The following is an 8,609-nucleotide window of genomic DNA, read 5'->3' as shown; positions in this document are numbered from 1 at the left end:
GTATTTTTTTCCCCTCCACCACTTTACCCTATGCCTATGACTCTGCCTTTGCTGGTCAATCTGATTCCAATGGGTGTACATCTATGGATCCTGCCTATGCATTTGATCACTGGATAAGACTAGTAGGTGGTAGGTAAGGCTGGTGGATTTCTAGCTACGGTAGTAGTAGTGGCTTGAGGGATTAGGGATTCCAGGGTTTGTCTTGCCAGTAGTGTTAGGTCCCACACAATGAAGTGGTCGTCTCGGGACAGGACTAGAACCCAACCCACAAATGGGGTGCCTCCAACCAAAAATGACTACTGAGTCGTCATTGATCGAGAGGCCAGATGAGAAATATATCGACTGACCTAATTAAGAGGCTCTGGAACGTCGCTAAAGCCCATTTCAGGAAGGTTAGGGCTGATGGAAGCAGAATTTCTCTCGACTTTGAGAAAACCACACGATCATGAATTCGAGGGGCCTGCTCATCTATCCAGCTCAATGCCTACAGTATGAGTGGTCCCAACCTAAAATCAGACCTGCTTGTTCTGACTAAGATGTTAGGGACCCAAAACTAGCTTGCCTCGGTCCACGATTACCACTAGCCCATACCAAAGGCTAGTGGGTCAGAGGGGCCAGCACGTGGATCCCAATCCACAAAGTGGATTGTCAATCTTAAATTTGAGATGGGTGGTTAGGGAAGATGGAAGCTGACTTGCCTAGCTAAGGATGGATCCACTTTTCAGGTGGGCCACTATGGGAAAGCTCATCAACCCAGCCACTGGTGGTCCCAATCTCATCCAAGACTCTATAAATAAATCAAACCAAAAAAATTAAACTCACTCTGGGGAGATGCACATGTCCCTTCTCCCTCTTCGAGGGGTGGGGGGTATCTCTTTTCTCTCTCTCTCTGTCTTTTTTTTTCTCATTACCCTAAAGGGCGACAAAAGGGGTTATTGACTTTGGGGATTCATGGGAGTATAGCACCAAAATGGTGAAAATAAATCTTACGACTCACATTTTTTAAAATTTAACACTATTCTAGTGCTATTGAGTAGTATATTCACTAGTGCTTGAGAGTTACTTAGTGCATTGTTACTTTTTATTTAAAAAAATAACCCTCAAACAGTGCAGCATTTTCTATTAAGCACCGAGATGTATTGTTATATTAATGGCACTAATGCTTATTATATGAGTAACACACCAATGTTTTTTAAATTAAAAACCTTTCCACAGTACACCCTATTGCTTACACATCGAGGCTTTCGTAAAAAGGGAAAGTTGGTGTTTTATGTGACTATAACACCAAAATGGTAAAAATAAATTTTACGACCAGCATTTTTTTTTTATTTAGCCCTTGTTTGGTGCTATCGATTAATATATGCACCGGATCTCGCTACCTACTCAGTGCATCATTGTTTTTATTTTTATAAAAAAATAACCTTGCCACAGTGCACTATTGTTTGTTAAGCATCGGGCATATAGTTCTATTAACTAAACTCGTGCCTATTTTATACAAAGTATACTACCATTTGTAAATTAAAAACTATTCCATGTGCACCATGTTTTTTTTATGCACTAGGGCTATCATAAATAGGGATAACATCGGTGCTTCATTACAATATAGCATCAATATGGTAAAAATCAATTTTACGACTAATATTTTTTTAAATTTAACCCTTTTCTAGTGCTATCGAGTAGTGTGCGCACAATGCACATATTCTACTCAGAGCATTGTTGGTTTTTTATTTTTATAAAAATTAACCCTTCCATGGTGCACAATTGCATATAAGCACCAGGTTGTACAATTCTATTAACAACACCAATGCATATTATCTAAGAAGCGCACCGACATTTTTAAAATAAAAAATCCTACCACTGTGCACTATGTTGTTTACGCACTAGGGCTTTTGTAAACAATTATTAGATCGGTGCTTCGTAAGAGTATAACACCAAAATGGTGAAAATGAATTTTACAACTAACATCTTTTTTTAATTTAACCCTTGTTTGGTGCTATTGAATAGTATATGCACATGTGCACCTTATATATGCAGCAGACTGTTGTTTTTCTCTGTATAAAAAAAAAACCTTGTAATGGTGCACCATTTTATATTAAGCATTGGGGCCTTTAGTTCAATTAATGACACTAGTGCATTTAATATAAGAAGCACACCACTATTTTTAAATTAAAAACCCCACAAAGGTAAACCATATTGTTTATGCGCCAAGGCATTTGTATATGGATATATCATTGTGGTGTGATGAGAGTATAGCACTGGACTGGAAAAAATGAATCTTACGACCGATATTTTTTTAAACTTAACGTTTTCCAATGTTCTCGAGTAGTATATGTATCGGTGTGCCTTATATACTTAACACGCCGGTGTGTATATATATATATATATATATATATATATATATATATATATAATAACTTTTCCATGATGCACCATATGTTATTAAGCACTAGTGCATCTAGTTATAGTAACACACCGATGCGTTAATGTATTATTGACTCACCGTTAAAAACATCCACCCGCCCAACTGCACTAGTGACCTCCGCTATAAATATATTTTTGGGCTATTTTCATATGGGATTCCTCAAAACCATCACTAGAGTGTATTTTCCTTGTTGTGGAGGAAAAATAATTTATGGCCTTGAGCATCAAGGAAGGAAGTGCAAAGAGTAAAGACCTTAGGGTTGAGGAAAGTAGGGCTATGAGGGAGTTCGTAGAAGAAGAACATGTTAGAGCTTCCAAGAAGGACCCTCAGCCAATATCATAGTTTGAGTCTTGGTTAGTTCGCAAGTGGGTCAATAAGTAGGATGATGAGGAGAAGAGACTAAGGAAAGTGGAGGCAGCCACTCAATGAGAGACTCCCAATATAGGGAGAGTTCGAGCCAGGTGAGTAGACAAATTGTTTAAGGATGATTAGGAAAGAGTTGGACCTCCCAATACCACATTTAGCCAAAGTAAGAAGCCACAAAGATACACGAGGTACATGACACTTATGACTAAGGTGATAAATTCCGATCATAAGAGCATGTAGCAAGCAAGGTCATGTGGCTTGTGCAACAGCATGAATAATAATTTACATAAAATCTAATTCTACAAAACAATCTAATTTACATAAAATCTAATTCTATATGTCGTGCAATAAATAATTAAAAACCATAGCTTTTCAACCAAGTCCACATATCGAGGTAAAGTAAAACGATTTGTTCAAATAAAATAAAATTGGTTCAAATTTTGGCACAAGAGACATGTCTAGCAGTAAATAATAAAAAACTATGGCCTTTCAATATAAGAAGCACACCGCTATTTTTAAATTAAAAACCCCACAAAGGTAAACCATATTGTTTATGCACTAGGGCATTTGTATATGGGTTTATCATTGTGGTGTCATGGGAGTATAGCTCTGGACTGGGAAAAATTAATTTTATGACCGATATTTTTTTAAACTTAACCTTTTCCAATGTTCTCGATTAGTATATGTATCGGGGCGCCTTATGTACTTAACACACAATTATATATATAATAATAACTTTTCCATGATGCACCATATGTTATTAAACACTGGTGCATCTAGTTATAGTAACACACCGATGCGTTAGTGTATTATAGACATATCATTGAAAACATCCACCTGCCCAACTCCACTAGTGACCTTCTCTATAAATATATTTTTGGGCTATTTTCATATGGGATTCCTCCAAACCCTCACTACAATGTACTTTCCTTGTTGTGGAGGAAAAATAATTTATAGCCTTGAGCATCAAGAAAGAAAGTGTGAAGAGTAAAGACCATAGGGTTGAGGAAAGCATGGTTATGAGGGAGTTCTTAGGAGAACATGTTAGAGCTTCCAAGAAGTACCCTGAGCCAATATCATAGTTTGAGACTTGGTTAGTTCGCATGTGGGTCAATAAGTAGGATGATGAGGAGAAGAGACTAGGGTAAGTGGAGGCAGCCAATCAATCAGAGACACCCAATATAGGGAGAGTTAGAGCCACGTGAGTAGACAAATTGTTTAAGGATGATCAGGAGAGAGTTGGACCTCCCAATACCACGTTTAGCCAAAGTAAGAAGCCACAAAGATACACAAGGTACATGGCACTTATGAGTGAGGTGATAAATTCAGATCATAAGAATATGGTTGGAAGAAAAAATTCTTCAAATCAGATTCCACAGTAAGAAGCCAAGAAGCATTCTAATTCATAAAGAGCAACTACAAAAACAGATAAAAGGGAGTGCTGAAAATGTAGCTAGCAAGCAAGGTCATGTGGCTTGTGCAACGGCATGAATAATAATTTACATAAAATCTAATTCTACAAAACAATCTAATTTACATAAAATCTAATTCTATATGTCGTGCAGTAAATAATTAAAAACCATAGCTTTTCAACGAAGTCCACATATCAAGGTAAAGTAAAACCATTTGTTCAAATAAAATAAAATTGGTTCAAATTTTAGCACAAGAGACATGTCTAGCAGTAAATAATTAAAAACTATGGCCTTTCAACCAATTCCACATATCAAGGTAAAGTAAAACGATTTGTTTCAAATAAAATTGGTTCAATTTTTGGCAAAAGAGACCGGACAATCCATTGTTTAACTTCTGTTTCCAGCCAAATATAAGCTTATAATGATGACTCAAGAAGATGAGAGCCTAGGCAACCAATAACACCATAAAAAATTAGATATAAAATAATCTAGAAAATAATAGTCAATGCACATACCAAACTCGTTATATCATGGCTACATAAAATCTAATTCTACAACGGCAGGAATAATAATTTAGATAAAATCAAATTCTACAAAACAATATGTTCAAAGTGAATTGAAAAGTTTCGTATCCTGCAAATGAATGACTGAGAATGTAGGGCTAAAACAATACCCGAAAATGATACCATGTATATTGAGCAATTTGTTTTATGCTATATATCGAATGATATTAGAATTTTCTTTGTCCCGTTCTATGAACTCCCTTGAAATCAGATCTTCAATCTGCTTCTGCATTAATTTAACTTTTGGTTTGAACGTGGCTTGCAGTTGCTCAACGCATTCAACGAATAATTCCTGACTGCTCAAGACTTTTCTAGCCTTCATTGTCCGAACTATTGCAGCATCGATGGCATGGCATCTATGGCCATCTACAACCTCGCTGACTCTCTTCTTCTCATCCATTTGTGGAAGTGAAATCTTAATCCTCGCAGATTTGCAGGTGAAGCTAGCATTGAATTCAAAACTATCAGTTTTTGTTATTGTTTGAGTCATCGGCTGCTTCAAAATAATCTTGTACTTTCCACATACAAATGAATGAAGCAGTCTAACAACATCCTCCTCTCACAAATTTAATTGTGAACTGATTTCTTCACAGCTCAATCTTTCAAAATCATTGAACAATAAAAGCATGACTGCCTGGTTGGTTGATACTGCAATTTCTATTGGCTTAGTATCAAAGTTTCCTATAATTTTACAATTTCCCAAACAATACATCCATGTAAGTTTACGATGCTGATATTTTGTAGAATAAAAGCCTTCATACGCCCTAATGCATTTAAGAATTTCCGCTGGTGGATTGAGATTGAATAACTTGTAGGTTGGCCAGAACCCATTATTTAATACTGTAACAGTCAACTCTATTCCAGGATGCACATTTGAATAATCATGAAGATATGTGTTGAAGTCAAGTTGAGTCTCCCTTGCCAGTGTGAAATCATTAACCATGCCCTGCATCTTTGACGTTAGCTGGAGACCATATTGATGCTTTATCTTTGACAACATGGCTCGTTCATGGCTCTCATTTGCGCTTTTATGGTGTAGTAATTTGGAAGCTAGTTTTTTCCTGTAAAATTCACCAAACAAATCTCTATCACTAACATACTGAAGGAGATTCGCCGCATTCTCAAGAATACCCTCAATATGATCATCACTTAAACCACTCTTTTTAAGCACGTTGTCACAAAATGTAGCCAGAAACTCTGTGCATGTGCTTTCTTCGACTTTTTTATCACATATTACTTCAAATGCTTCCCTCAAGGCTTTATAAAAAATACTGCTTCTTTGAAATGCATCCACAACGTAACCACTACACTTATCATGCACTTCAATAATCTTCTCCACAAACTCATGTGCTGGAATGTCATCTATATTATTATTCTTGACAACATCTTCCACCCATTTAAATAATTTTATTCCTTCGCTGATTACATGCTGTTTAAAAATATTTGCAAAAGGTTCCAAGCTTTGAGGTATTCTACAGAACAGCCTGTACATTCTCGAAAGATCGTCTTTCTTGTCGTTTGTAAGCAAAACATGACACCCCGAATACTCATTTTCCAAAAGTTGAATATAGTAGCTGGAATGCAAAGTGAGCAACTCTTTCTTTCTCACGTCTCAAACATTCTTCGGCCTTTATCATATAGTCAGGACATGAATCCTCCTCTAATATCCATAATGAACCCTTCCTAAAGTAGTAAGCTCCAGTATCTTCCAACATGGGAGCTTCAAAGTCTTTTTGGTACAAATCCAAGCGGTCCATTCCCATTTCCACAAAAAAATTCACAATGTTTCTCAACAATGCGCGATCAATTTGCTCTCCATCGCGCTCTCGATTAATCAACTCAATCACCACATTCTTCACATTAATCTTGATACCGTGATACACCACGTCACTGAAACACATCACTCCAACTTTTACTAGCGAAACCAGGGAGTTTTGCCCCACGAAGTAAAGATCCAAATAAAAGAACATATTTGAGATGAGTCTAACCAGCACCTTGTCATAATTTCCCCAACATTTCTCAACTTCTTTCAACAGGAACTGATCATGCACTTCCCCTAAAGCTGGCAATACTGTGACAGCAACGTATTCTTCCAATGAAATCCTGTACTTGTCATAGAGTTGTTGTGAGTACAGATAAGGAGGCCTTTGGGTGCGCATTTTGTACACAGTTGTATAAATGTTAATGTACTCAGTTACAGGAAACTCGCCTTTTAAATCTGTTTTGAGAATCTTTATCAACTTTAGGATGCCATTCTGAATAATATCCCATCCTTCATTGAATTCTATAGTACCTGTATCTGTTGACATCATCATCTTTTTACAAGTGGTAACTGCCCGCCTTTCTTAGCCGTCACCTTCTGTCAAGCGACGTCTGCCAACGTTACAGAGAAGTCTTGCCGAACGCACAGACTATCAGGTAATGTAACCGGATTGTGTCGACTGCGCCTGTTTGTGTTGGTCGCTTCCCATAAAACAAAAGAAATTGTGTCACATGGTGAGGAAGAAGAGAAGAACCATTTTGATATATTTATACGGAGATCGCCACTCCATATGGGACACCCAAATTTCTGGGCCGACAATTCGTGAAATAAATAAATTATGAACCATATAAACTTCCATCTCAAACTACCGTACAAAATTAAGCTAAAAGACTAACAATGTTATATTTCAATCCATGAAAAGTTAATTTGTGGGACTCTCCCTCATAGATTATGTCAATTTCCAGTGTATGCATTTTTCACGTTTGTCACACATTTACACTACACATTATCATACTCCTTTGAATGCAGATGAAGATAGGCCATGCAAAATATTATTAATGAACATTGTGAGTGGGGTTTTATAATTGAATCTATGAGAATATGGGATTATATGTGAAGAGTGTAGCATAATGGAGGTTAGGAAGCATACTTTTGCTTGCAAAATTTGCATATTCATAATTTTTTTATTTTTTATTTAAACTATTTTTTCAAATACTTATGGTTGATAATTGCACTTGTTTTTCAGTAAAAATAATGTTTTCAAACAAATTTTTCTGCACTTTTGCTTTTAGTCAACATTCAAGCCATTAAACCTAGTGGAAAAAATTTCAATGCCATAAAGACATCTCTTGGAAATTTGAGAAGCAATGCAATCCTTATAGGTGTGACCCTTCTCATTATTTGAATTTAGTGTTGTATATCTATTATAGAATATTAATACAAAATAAAATATGTCATGGTTTAAAGACATGCCATGATACATTTTGGACTCTATTGGGTATTGGATGCTACTCATCATTCTGAAGGTCAATGAAAACAAAATGGTGAGCACAAAAGAGATAACATAATCATCATGGCAGTCCTTTACCAGTACGCAGGCTGCAACCTGCAGAGAGCTACAACTCTCTCTCGTTTTCCAGTCTCTCCTGGAAGGGAGCTACAACCCCCTTTGCTCTTTTACTTCTTTAGGGACCACGTTTCATAAATTTTCAAACTGGATCCAAGAAGATCAAATAATCATCAAGTACATGCAAATCACCCAATCTCCTTATACAATCAACCAATGAATCACCCAACTTCCCGGAATGCTGTAAACGAAAAAGTAATACCAGAAAACTAAACCCAGAACTCTGGAGCAATGGATAAAAGACAGCCAACAAATGTTTCAAGATAGGTCCACAACTTCACCAATAGTGGCCTGCAGATACCCGCAGCTCTTCTGTGTCTAAACTTTGCAGATCCGCACCAGGTCGGTCTACTGCTCTGTGTATCTCCGCACCACACATTCTGCTTCCCTACGTACCTCTGCTCAGATCCGCACCTGCACTACTCACCTGACAGCGTTCCTCAGCGACTTGTTCTTC

The 8,609-nt window shown here is 36.9% G+C and overlaps 2 pseudogenes; both read right to left on the bottom strand.

Annotated features, from left to right (window-relative positions):
• Positions 1-4,908: 4,908 nt before the first annotated feature.
• Positions 4,909-6,255, bottom strand: LOC149190123 (cullin-1 pseudogene; annotated as a pseudogene).
• Positions 6,256-6,310: 55 nt separating this feature from the next.
• On the bottom strand, positions 6,311-7,078 carry LOC149190122 (cullin-1 pseudogene; annotated as a pseudogene).
• Between the last annotated feature and the right edge of the window lie 1,531 nt (positions 7,079-8,609).

The sequence above is a fragment of the Pinus tabuliformis genome, chromosome 3_1, assembly GCF_031772625.1.
Source record: "Pinus tabuliformis cultivar Carrire ecotype Pingquan chromosome 3_1, CPIR1, whole genome shotgun sequence".
In the NCBI taxonomy this organism is placed as follows: Eukaryota; Viridiplantae; Streptophyta; class Pinopsida; order Pinales; family Pinaceae; genus Pinus; species Pinus tabuliformis.
The sequence above is the reverse complement of the archived record's forward strand: the minus strand, read 5'-3'. Positions and strand labels throughout refer to the sequence as shown.